The following is a 12205-nucleotide window of genomic DNA, read 5'->3' as shown; positions in this document are numbered from 1 at the left end:
ATCGCCTCCCATAGTCTCCCAACCCCATCACCAGCCTCCTAATCACTGGCCTTCCAATGTTATCCCTGACTGCTTGGCAATGCCAGTTAGCTGTACCAGGGAGCCCAGTGGGCAGTGCCAATGTGCCCCTTGGGCAGTGCCAGGGTGCCAGGCACTCCCCAAGAGGCAACCCCTTTCCCCCTGACCTCCTTGGGAAGGGGTCTCAAAGGTCTCTGTCCCCACTAGAGAGGTGAATCTATTCACGTTGGTGGGGATCAGTTGTAAACCTCCATGGTGTGGACCTCTCCCAGTATGGGAGGAGACATTAACAGCCCCCGAGAATACCATCCCAGGTTGCTAATCATACGGAAATTACGATTTCCATATGGTAATCAATCTTGCACCGATTCCCGGCTCAGGGCTGATTATATCAGAGTAAAGGTCCTGGGAGACTCGCAATTGGCTGGACTGTGGTTTCAAGTCCCGCTAAGGGCCCTTTGCTGATGTCGCTCCTGAGATACTGGATAATCCCAGCCATGGTCTCAGTTATTATCTCAGTTAATGACTCCTAACAGTACTGCAGTCCCTAAGTATTGGACTGGTAACATCGGTCTTGATTTTCATATGACATCCTGGAGTCAAGCTCGAATCTTCCAATCTGCCAATATAAAGACAAGGGGTAGCAACTAAGACCCAGCTTAAAAAAAACACAAGCAGTCAGACATGAAAAAAAAACTCTGCAAAAGCAATCTAGTGTCTGGAAAGAGGTGTTTTAGATGGAGCTTTGGAGTTTATGCATAAAACTTTAACATGGCCATTCTCAGATCTGGACTGGTCTGAATTTATTTCCAGCAGTTTATTTTCCCCTGTTAAAGCAATAACATTTGCCAACCATTAAGTAGGACACATCAATAGCTCTTTCGCCAACAAGCTGAAAGTGGTCAAACTTAATGAGATAAGCAAAAATGTCCAAGATAAATTATAAATACAAACAGTTAGGAGGGAATGAGTTTGAGGCCATAATCTCATCTTCTGCTTTGCTCTGGTGTTGTTCATGACATCATCTGAACCCCCCAATTAGATTATGACTTTGGAATCGCTTTCTGTTGGCTGTTATTCGACAATATTTTAGAAACATCTGCTTAGTCTTATAAATACACCAGACAAATAAAAATGAGTCATGGAAATTTTAACAAACATGGTCATTGAACTTAAATCAAGTTGCTACAAATGGTTAACAGGCAGCATTGCATCCTTTGCAGATTTCTAAATATTACTTTATAGTCTTTGAGGACAACAAAACATCTTTATCTTAATATAGGAACAGCAGGAGTAGGCCATTCGGCTACTCCTCCATTCGTTTTGATCATGGCTGATCATTGAATTCAATATCCTGATCTCCCCTTCCCTCCATTACCCTTGATCCCTATGAAAATAGAGTAACTAGAAGCAGGAATAGGCCATTCGGCCCTACAAGCCTTCTCCACCATTTGTTTTGATCATGGCTGATTATCAAATTCAATATCCTGATCTCCCCTTCCCTCCATTACCCTTGATCCCTATGGAAACATAGAAACTAGAAGCAGGAGCAGGCCATTCGGCCCTTCAAGCCTGCTCCTTACCTTCAAATTGAATTTGAGCCAAAAATCTTCCCTGAACTGAGATGATGCTGATGTCACAAGTCCACCCTGTGATCTAACATGACAGAAATGTGAAGCAGTGAGGAGAAATAAACTAAACTCAGTGCATGATTCATTATAACTACCTCTATATAATATAGTCATTAATGTATAATATATTCTGCAATAGCCAAAGGAAAGCATTTAGTTCTTACATCACTATCATCTTTATTACCCTTTCATCTATTTCATGAACTTTTTTCCCATTGGACATTATTTACATATAAAACAGCAAGACATATCAGCTTCCAAAAATAGAATTTAACATTCTACAGGCCCAAAATGCTATAAGATGGGAGTTCAGGTGTTTCTAATGTGTCAGTGCAGACTCAATGGGCCAAAGGGCCTCTTCTGCGCTGTATAATTCCATGGTTCTATGATTCTAAAATCCGCTCTGCCAGAATGAGTGTGGCATAATGGGGTCCAACATCACTCAAAACAAAGACCACCTTAGCCTTCATGAGCACAGTTTCATTGGGGTGCTGAAGATGGGGCATTGCACCTAGTTGGAAAGATATATCAGAGGCACCCCTCTTGGGTTACAGGGTCAAAATCCTGGAAACCACCCCCCTCCCTCACTCCCAACAGCAGCATAGGTATCTACACCACATGGACTACAGCGGTTCAAGAAGTCAGCTCCCCATCACCTTCACGAGGGTAATTAGGGATGGGGTGTAAATGCTGGTCTAGCCACTGATGTCCTTGTCCCATGGACAAATACTTCTAAAAAGAACAAACCTGTCTCTTACTTCTGGCCACACTTGAGCTCTTTTTGGCAAGAGTTCTGGCAAGAGTCACTCACTGGCAAAATTCATCAGTCACTCTCGAATATCTCCCACATGCCCATTTGCCATGGTGAGGGGGGGCTCCAGTGGTTGGAAGGCTACCATGACCCTCCATCCACTGTAAAACAGCAAAACTAAAAACAAATAATGGGACTGGACGTCATCCTATTCTCCAGCTCCTGTGGGGTGATCTGCCATAGTTTTACCCAAGGCCAAATTGAAAGTTTAGCCCTCATCTCCCTATCTTAACATATATTTTGATACAATTAATCACATCACAGGCTAGTTTCATGCTTTGTCACATCTGTAAGTTTCTATATCAAACATTAGAGGGGCATGCCAATAATTTGATTTGATTTGATTTGATTTATTTTTGTCACATGTATTAACATACAGTGAGAAGTATTGTTTCTTGCGCGCTATACAGACAAAACATACCATTCATAGAGAAGGAAATGAGAAAGTGTAGAATGTAGTGTTACAGTCATAGCTAGAGTGTAGAGAAAGATCAAGGTAAGTCCATTCAAAAGCCTGACAGTAGCAGGTAAGAAGCTGTTCTTGAGTCAGTTGATACATGACCGCAGGCTTTTATATCTTTTTCCTGAAGGAAGAAGGTGGAAGAGAGAATGTTTGGGGTGCATGAAGTCCTTAACTATGCTGGCTGCTATGTCGTGGCAGTGGGAAGTGTAGACAGAGTTAATGGATGGGAGGCTGGTTTGTGTTATGGATCGGGCTACATTCACAACCGTTTGTAGTTCCTTGCGGTCTTGGGAAGAGCAGAAGCCATACCAAGCTGTGATATAACCAGAAAGAATGCTTTCTATGGTGCTTCTGTAAAAGTTGGTGAGAGTCCGTAGCAGACATGCTAAATTTCCTTAGTCTTCTGAGAAAATAGAGGCATTGGTGGACATTCTTAACTATTGTGTCGGCATAGGGGGAGCAGGACAGGTTATTGGTGATCTGGATGCCTAAAAACCTGAAGCTCTCAACCCTTTCTACTTCATCCCCATTGATGTAGACAGGGGCATGTTCTTTTTTACGCTTCCTGAAGTCGATGAGAATATTCTTTGTCTTGCTGACATTAAGGGAGAGATTATTATTGCTGTACCAGTTCACCAGATTCTCTCCCTCATTCCTGTACTCTGTCTTGTCATTGTTTGAGATCCGACCCACTGATGGTGCTGTCAGCAAACTTGAAAATCGAATTGGAGGGGAATTTAGCCTCGCAGTCATAGATGTATAAGGAGCAGAGTAAGGGGCTGAGAACACAGTCTTTTGGGGTACCAGCGTTGAGGATGATCATGGAGGTGATGTTGTTGTGGTCTGTGAGTTAGAAAGTTCAGGATCCAGTCGCAGAGGGAGGTGACGAGGCTCAAGCCACGGAGTTTGGAGATGAATTTTGTGGGAAGGCTGAATAGTCAATAAGTCTGACATAGGTGGCCTTGTTATCTAGCTGTTCCAAGGTTGAGTATAGGGCCAGGGAAATGGCATCTGCTGTGGACCTGTTGCAGCAGTAGGCAAACTGTAGTGGATCCAGGTAATCCAGTAGGCTGGAATTGATTCGTGCCATGACTAACCTTTCGAAGTACTTTATAATGATGGACGTCAGAGCTCCTGGCCAATAGTCATTAACACACGCTGCTTAGTTTTTCTTAAGCACCGGCATGATGGTCATCTTCTTGAAGCAGACAGGGACCTCAGATTGTTGTAAAGAGAAGTTGAAGATGTCTGTGAATACCTCTGCCAGATGATCTGCGCAGGGTCTGAGGGCATAACTGGCTACCCCATCCGGGCCAGTTGTTTTCCGTGGGTTGACCTTCAAGAAAGCTGCTCTGGCATCTGCAATGGTGACCCCAGATACGGGTTCATCCAGGGCTTCCAGGGTGGAGGACGTGCTCTTGCTGACCTCTTGCTGAAAACGGGTATAGAATGCATTGAGCTCACCAGGAAGGGAATGCGTTGGAGCCAGTGATTTTACATGCTTTCATCTTGTAGCCTGTTACGTCTTGCAAACATTGCCATAGTTGGTGGGGTTCAGTGTGGTTGCCTAGTGTAGTCAAAGCAATAAAATATTGCATTAGCTGACTATCTCATAAAGAACATTGGACGGGATTTTGTGAACTTTTCACCCACCCCGAAACCGTGAAATCTCACCAAGGTCAACGAACATTTCCACGGTCCTCCCCTTGCCCACTCCAATTCCCATGGTAGACGGAACAGTTAAATTTGCCCCATTGAGTATGATTTCCTGGGAGTAATACCACTAGAAAGTGATCAGAAATTTAATCTAAAAGAAACCAATTGTCATCTGTTGGGGTCTGAGCTTGAGACGGTGTTTCTGCTGATTAATTTCACTAACATTTATAAATTGCTCAAATTTATTCAAATAATTTGGACACTAGCCATTCAATCTCACTTGCCAGATGTCTAATACCCTGGACAAGGTCATGGGGGAGATCACATGGCAAAGTGGGTAGTGTTCATGCCTTTCCATCAGCTCCACCCCCAGTACCTGACGGCCAAGGGAGATGTGTTCCAACACACCCAAAGAGCTTGGGTGTCAACCCATGATTCCCTGCCAATGACAGCTGGGAAGAACGGGAGATGTTCCTGGTCAGCCTTGAGATGGAAAGAAAATTGGATCCTCTGCTATCACTATCCATATTTCCAGACTACATACAGATTACACAGAACCTGAGTATAAAAGTGCACGTTGCCATGTCTCTGAAGAAACTATGACCAAGATTTTATGCTACCCACAAGCTAATAATGTTTTGTGGATCGAAGTGACTAACGGAATTATTTAATCATCCTGAGAGACATGTAAACTATATAAATTGTTCTATACACTAGTTATTGTAGCCATGTTATGAAATCAGTTTAACATCTGCACATTGTTCTAGCAGGATATTCCAGGCTATAATCCTGAACCACAGAACAGCAAGAAGGGGACCTCTGCCTACTGAACAATCTATGACTATATGTTCTGATTACATGAGCCATTTGGTTGTTTGGATCTTTACACGCTATTTACTAATTTTCCTGCCTCTCGGCCAAAGTTCCAAACAGAATCCTGGCACAAATGTGGAACAGACCCTCTCCCCGGGCCCAGAGCAGCCTGGATTGCATTCTCTGTTTGTGCTAACATTTCAAAACTGCCATCTTCTGCCCACCGCCGTCTCCTGCCCAGAGAGCCCAGGGATTTCAGTGGGAATTCTTTGTCAGTCTTTGAGAGGACTGACCACACAGCACTGTTTATTTTTCATTTTCCTTTGTGTTTTATTTTTAATCCTGCCTGCTTAAAGCAGACCACAGAGTGTAACTGTTCTGCCACAAACTAATTCAAACAGTCAGCATGAGGTACACAATGCAGAAAGCATGCATTTCCCAATTATGAGGACAACCAACTTGAGGTGGAGGACAATTTAAATCTAATTGACTTTGAATTAGCAATCAAATTGGATTAACCCTTTAACAACTGTGATGACATCCTGACCTAGAATGAAGCAACGTCCACCAGAACCATTGATTATGTATCTAGAAAGACAGGGGGCACGATCTTACCTGCCGTTCATGCAACACTCCCACTGCAGCAAGGTCGGAGAATTTGGCAGCCAGGCAAATGTCCGTTCACTGCAGCGGGATGGGAAAATCCTGTCAGCGTGAACTGTGGTAAGATTCCGTGTCATGCTCAGTCTCAGTCACAGACTAGGAGGTGGTGAGAATGGTAATGGTGAGAATGATGAAAGGAATAAAAGAAATACACTAAACCCCTCACTTCTGGTCATGGAGAGTCTGCTGTTGGAATGGTGGCAATGTCTGGGAAGAGGATGGGAGTCTGGTGCGATGCTTCCTATGACGGAATAGCCAATGATGCTCACTGCCCAGGCTAGTGGAGTGAGGCACTGAAGGACACATTGGAAGTGAGAATGCAGTAGCAGGACAGAAGAGGAGTTTGCAATAATCTGCTTAGCTTCTGCCATGTATTTGAAGACTCCTGATTCCGGGGTGGGCGAGGCTCACAGAACAGAGTTCTCCGTTGGCCTCGGTCAGGATTTTATGAACCTTGCCTGAATGAGTCAGTTTTTATTCCCTGCAGTCTCTCTGCATTGCTATCGGCCATTTGTCATCATTTTCCCCAGTGATGTCATTTAAAAGGACGGAAGGTCTGTAGCGATTCTGACACCAATGATGCTTTTATGGGGTAACGTTCACTGGATCCCAGTCGGGTTGATCCCACACTCTTCCATGTGTTCATCTCAATGTAATGAAAAGTCAGAACTCCCTGCAGGGGGGTCACAACTTGCACAGAGTGCATGATTAATCGGGAAGAGGTGGCTAAATTTCTTCTGAGAGTCCAAAACTTAAACAGCTGAAGATGAAAGAGTTAGCTTCAGCTTGTGATACATACCCCACTTGTGAGACTCGATATTCACCCGGTGTATCCCTAGCACATTGTGACTACACTCAGTATTACTGTTTAAGTTTATTTATTAGTGTCACAAGTAGGCTTACATTAACACTGCAATGAAGTTGCTGTGAAAATCCCCTAGTTGCCACACTCTGGTGCCTATTCGGGTACACTGAGGGAGAATTTGGCATGGCCAGAACATCTACATTGAGTACATGCAGTGCAGCAACTCACCAAGCTTTCATTGCCAGCATGTTCGCCCAGCTGCAGAGTCTCCATTATGTGAACAGTAACAGCAGCATTATTATGAGGCCCGATCATCTTCAGGTTGTCATCCAGTTCAAATCACATACCGATGATTTTGACAGTTATCGTGATCCCACACTGGAATGTCCAGCCTAATGCCATTGTGAGGCACCACCATCGCAAAAACGGTAACGATTCACAGAACCATAGAATCCCTACAGTGCAACTAAGAGTCAATTTATCATGGCCAGTCCATATAACCAGCACATCTTTTGAATGTGGGGGGAAACCGTAAGATCCGGAATAAGCCCACACAAACACGGGAAGAATGTGCAAATTCCACGCAGGCAGCGACCCAAAGCCAGAATTGAACCCGAGTCACTGGCATGAGGCAGCAGTGCTAACTACTGTGCTACCATGCCATTCCCTTCTTGAAGAAGGCCCAAGACATTCATGGGCAGCATGGTGGCATAGTGGTTAGGACTGCTGCCTCATAGCACCAGGGACCAGGGTTAAATTCCAGCCTTGGGTCACTGCTTATGCGGAGTCTGCACGCTCTCCTCATGTCTGCGTGGGTTTCATGTGGGTGCTCCGGTTTCCTCCCACAGTCCAAAGATATGCAGGATACATTGTCCATGCTATGTTGCCCCTTAGTGTACAAGGATGTGTAAGTTAAGAGGATTAGTGGGGTAAATACGTGGGGTTATGGGAATAGGGCCTGGGTAAGATGCTCTGTTGGAGAGTTGGTGTCAACTTGATGGGCCAAATAGCCTCCTTCTGCGCTGTAGGGTTTCTATGTAAGGCAATTGAAAATGGGAAATGAATTCCACTTTACTAAAATCACCCATATTTCTTGAATAACTAAGAAGGAAAATTTTTAAGACTTAAAAAGTTTCCTACATTTTAAACAGTGAATGGCTTTGGGAGGGATGAAAGAATCATAGAATCAAATCAGAGAAAGCTTACAGCACAGACAGGAGCCATTTGGCCTGTGATGTCCATTCTGCTCTCAGCAAGATGTATGTGCTATAAATGAAACTTATGGACAAATATCAAAGTGTCATAATACCCTTCTTGATGAGTGGTCAAGTGTTGAATGAGGTGATTGGAGGGAATGTTGCTACATTAGGCTATCAGGTGTAGGAGCTGGTTACCGAGCACAGCTCTGTTAATATTGCCTCCAGGACCAGATGCAAGGGAAGATTATGGGATCTGCACAAGTCCGACACTGTATCAGGCAGTTGGCCCAAGATGTACTGCCTGGCAATCTCTTGCACATTTACAGCTCAAGCCCCCTCTCACAATCTTGTAGTTACACAAGGGAGTGGACAGCAAATTTGGACCAGAGAGTCCGTACCAATTTTGGTCAGAGATGCAAGCACTCCGTTTTGTATTATTATAGACCAAAAGAGAAAATGCTGGAAAATCTCAGCAGGTCAGGCAGCATCTGTGAGGAGAGAAAAAGAACTGACATTTCGAGTCCAGATGACACTTTATTATTATTATAGAATGGAGGTGCCAGTTCCTATTTAGCAACACATTTGATACAAAAATTGAGCTGAACAACATTCACAGTTCCTTGGGATTTATGTCAGTCTTACATTGCTTTCTGTCCAAGGAAGATCCAGTGGTTTCATCTGACTGGCTTTAAAATTCCAACATTTGTCTCCCCCAACTTTTTATACCGAAACATGTCACTGCACCTTTTTTTTATTAAGTAGCCTCTGCCACCTCTGTCTGTTTCGCCAGTGTTTCGCTGTCCTCCTGAAATCTGTCACTATCCCCTTCACTGCTTACAACAGTTTTGAGTTCCGTGGCCATCTGCAAACTTTGCAATTAGGCCCTTGTACCAAGTTCAAGTCATTGGGAGGGATTTTACGGCCTCTCTCGTCCCGGAGTCTTAAAATCCTGCCTGAGGTCAACGCACCTTCCCATTATCCCCTCCTCGCCCGCTCCAATTCCCGTGGAGGGTGGGGCTGTAGAATTCTGGTGATTAATATCAAAAAGGTAGTAGTTCTCCTAGTCCCATCACTGTGTTTGAGGATCCAAGCCAATTATTTAGAATTTTTTCTTTCACACTGTTTGCCTAATTTGGAAAGCACATGATTTCTCCTTGTAAGAATATACCTCAAAAAGCTTACATCACGTAGGTGCAGGTTAGTAAAAGCCAAAGATCCAGGATCTCAAAGTGACCATCCTAGTAACACTGGAATTAGACTGACCAAACATATTCTGCTGCAGCTTTCCACTTACCGTCAACTAGTATCCATCCAATCCACTTGGACATTGATTTGTCTAGAAGAAGGCCAGTCTATCCCACTTCTCTTGTTGCATGTTTTAACACCATGGCCTCACTTGTGATTCCCTGTAATTCTCAGCAGGAAAAGTGTAGATTTACATTCTAAAAAAGGAATCAGTCTTTATGCAATTGGCTAATGGGATACAGGGGCTGGAAAAACTGGTTCACTAGTATCCTTTAGGGAAGGAAATCTGTGATCTTCACCTGGTCTGGCTTATAAGAGACTCCAGAGCCACAACAATGCCGTTGATTCTCAACTGCCCTCCAAGGGCAACTAGAGATGGGCAATAAATGTTGATCAGTCAGCGATGCCCAGGTCCCATGAATGAATAAGAAAGAAATAATTGTTCAGACAATATTTTACACATGTCCACTCTTGTGTTTTAATATTCTGATGCAGAATTTGCATCATCTGATCCACTGCTGACTGATTCTTAGTCACATGAAGGAAACAACAGATGAAAATTGTTTGAACATTTCCCTTGTGCGTGCTTCATTCCAATGTCTAAGACTGAGATACTTGCCAACCTTCTCAGCCAGGGATGGTGGGTGACATGAGAAAGTGGCAGAAGGCGAAAGTCGGAGAATAATCAATGCCTTATATGGATTTTTTTTTTAAACTGCTGATTTCTTTCTCTTACGGCTATCCCAAAAGTACTTTTCTCCTTTGACTATCACTCATTATTCCTGCAGTGTTAATCATGGATATCTGTGCTTTAATGAGGTGTCCAGGAAGTTGCCTGAATCTTAATGCTTACCATTCTCCAGGGAGACATATTACAGAATTTCATTGACAACCTCTGAAGAACATGTAGAGCCAGATTATGGACGCAGTGTTAAAATACCATAATGAAATATGCTGTTTGAAATAGTCAGCACGGTAATGACAGACACCATTAGCTGCAAGCTCCTTAATTAGTGAGGTCTGTTTTCAGATAATGTAATTATTACAATAAGGTGATAAGTAGGCCTCTTTCTAATGATCATTATTAACAATATTTAAAAAGACAAGGCTGGAACAGATTAAATTTTGACTTTCAGAGCTGTAGTGAGGCCAATATGTTGTGCATTCCATCTTGCAAAAGTTCAGTATCCCAGAAGTTGCAATGTGGGTGTGATCTTTCACAGAAGTTCAATAAAAGCATTAATATTAACATTAATTACAGATTTAACTAATTCTCGTCACTATCATCACTGGTTTGATTGCTGCTTAATTTGCTTTTTTATTACCCTCGGCTATTGCCATACATTTTCTCCTTTCACGTTTTTTTTAAATGCTCCATGAGGTTTAAGTTTAGTCTGATGGTATGTTTTTATTTGTCACTGTGGCAACTAGTTATAAAATGAACTTTATTCCTGCCTGTTTCTCATGGCTACAGTTACTGGATGGATGTCATGTGAGGCAGTTGCAGTGTCCCTGCGTCCGGGCAAGATGTTCTGGGTTCATGTCTCACTCCAGGACTTGAAACTGTTGGGAGGCACATTTACAACATGGTCAAAGAGGTTGAGTATCTGCCTGTAAATCCTTCTGATACTCCCTGATGGCAGGCGAGGAGAGTCTCCTGGTCAGCCATGCTTCAGAGGGCAATAACAAACTGCTGTTGAAATTTGCCAAGAAGGTGATAGAGCAACCCAATAGAAGTCCATGGTTGGCAATGCCAACTTAGGGCATGGTAACTGGAGGAGGATAGTTATTGATCTGAGAGCTGCTAACATTTCATGTTATCATTACCATTTGAGTTTGGTAAGCTTGGTTCATTACAATAATTATTCATTGTATGTTGGTGAACTCATTGTCGATCACAATGGTGATTGGTCTCATTAGTGGCTACCTTCTTTCCGATTGCAGTTAAGCATTAACTCCGAGTGGTTCCAGATCCATCGTGAATCTCATGTTGGACATTTCGGCCGGAATTCGCCGGTCTCACACGCCTCACTACCGCTGCTGGCGAGAACGGAGAATTTGGTGCTCAGCCAAATCTCTGTTCACTGCAGCGGGACTGGAAAATTCCAGCCACAAACACGGTCAGGCAATACTAGTGTTTATTAATATTGTGCCACACTTCTGAGCACCTTTGCTAAGAAAGGGAGTGATGGATATAAGCATTGATGGTATTGTTTTTGTTCGCACCTTCCAATGCATGTTACCAACTGGGGGTTATGGGAATGAAAATAAAGAGTTCATTGGAGTTTTCTCGCCCATTTCCAAGCAGAAGTAGAAAGTATACAAATCTTCTCTTTAGGTTGCAGGAACGAATGTGGACCAAATACTCTGTGTATTGGAAAACTGGAACACCATCCATTCTAAACTGACACTGAACAATACAGTTTGTAACATTTAACTTGTACTCTGGAACTTTCACTTGATTATCTTTGTCATGGAGCATTTCAGAAGCATTTAGTTGCTATAGTTTCTAAAACTATTTCAGTGTATGTGGGCATCACTGGCTGGGCCAGCATTTATTACCCATCCCTGAGAGCAGGATGATACTCTTCATTCCATAGGTGTCTAAATATCATCCAAGCCTAGATTGGCATCCTAAAATAAGACCCTTCCATGTCCTGACTGGGGCCTTTAAGATTCCTTTGAGGAAGTGGGCTGTCCTGAGAGGAGAATTTGATCGCACTGTAAAGGTAAATTTGCTCTATCTTTTGCTGCATGAGGTTCAGGGCTTAACATTAACTAATTGGAAATGAGGGTGTTGCGTATGGAGACATGCCAAATGATGGCAGTTAACTCAAGTTATTGAAATGAGGCCTCAAGGCCAGTATTTGTGAACCTTGGACCTTAAGGTTGAAGCGCGCT

This window comes from Carcharhinus amblyrhynchos, chromosome 24 (genome assembly GCF_965287045.1).
Source record: "Carcharhinus amblyrhynchos chromosome 24, sCarAmb.v2.hapA, whole genome shotgun sequence".
NCBI lineage: Eukaryota > Metazoa > Chordata > Chondrichthyes > Carcharhiniformes > Carcharhinidae > Carcharhinus > Carcharhinus amblyrhynchos.
The sequence above is the reverse complement of the archived record's forward strand: the minus strand, read 5'-3'. Positions refer to the sequence as shown.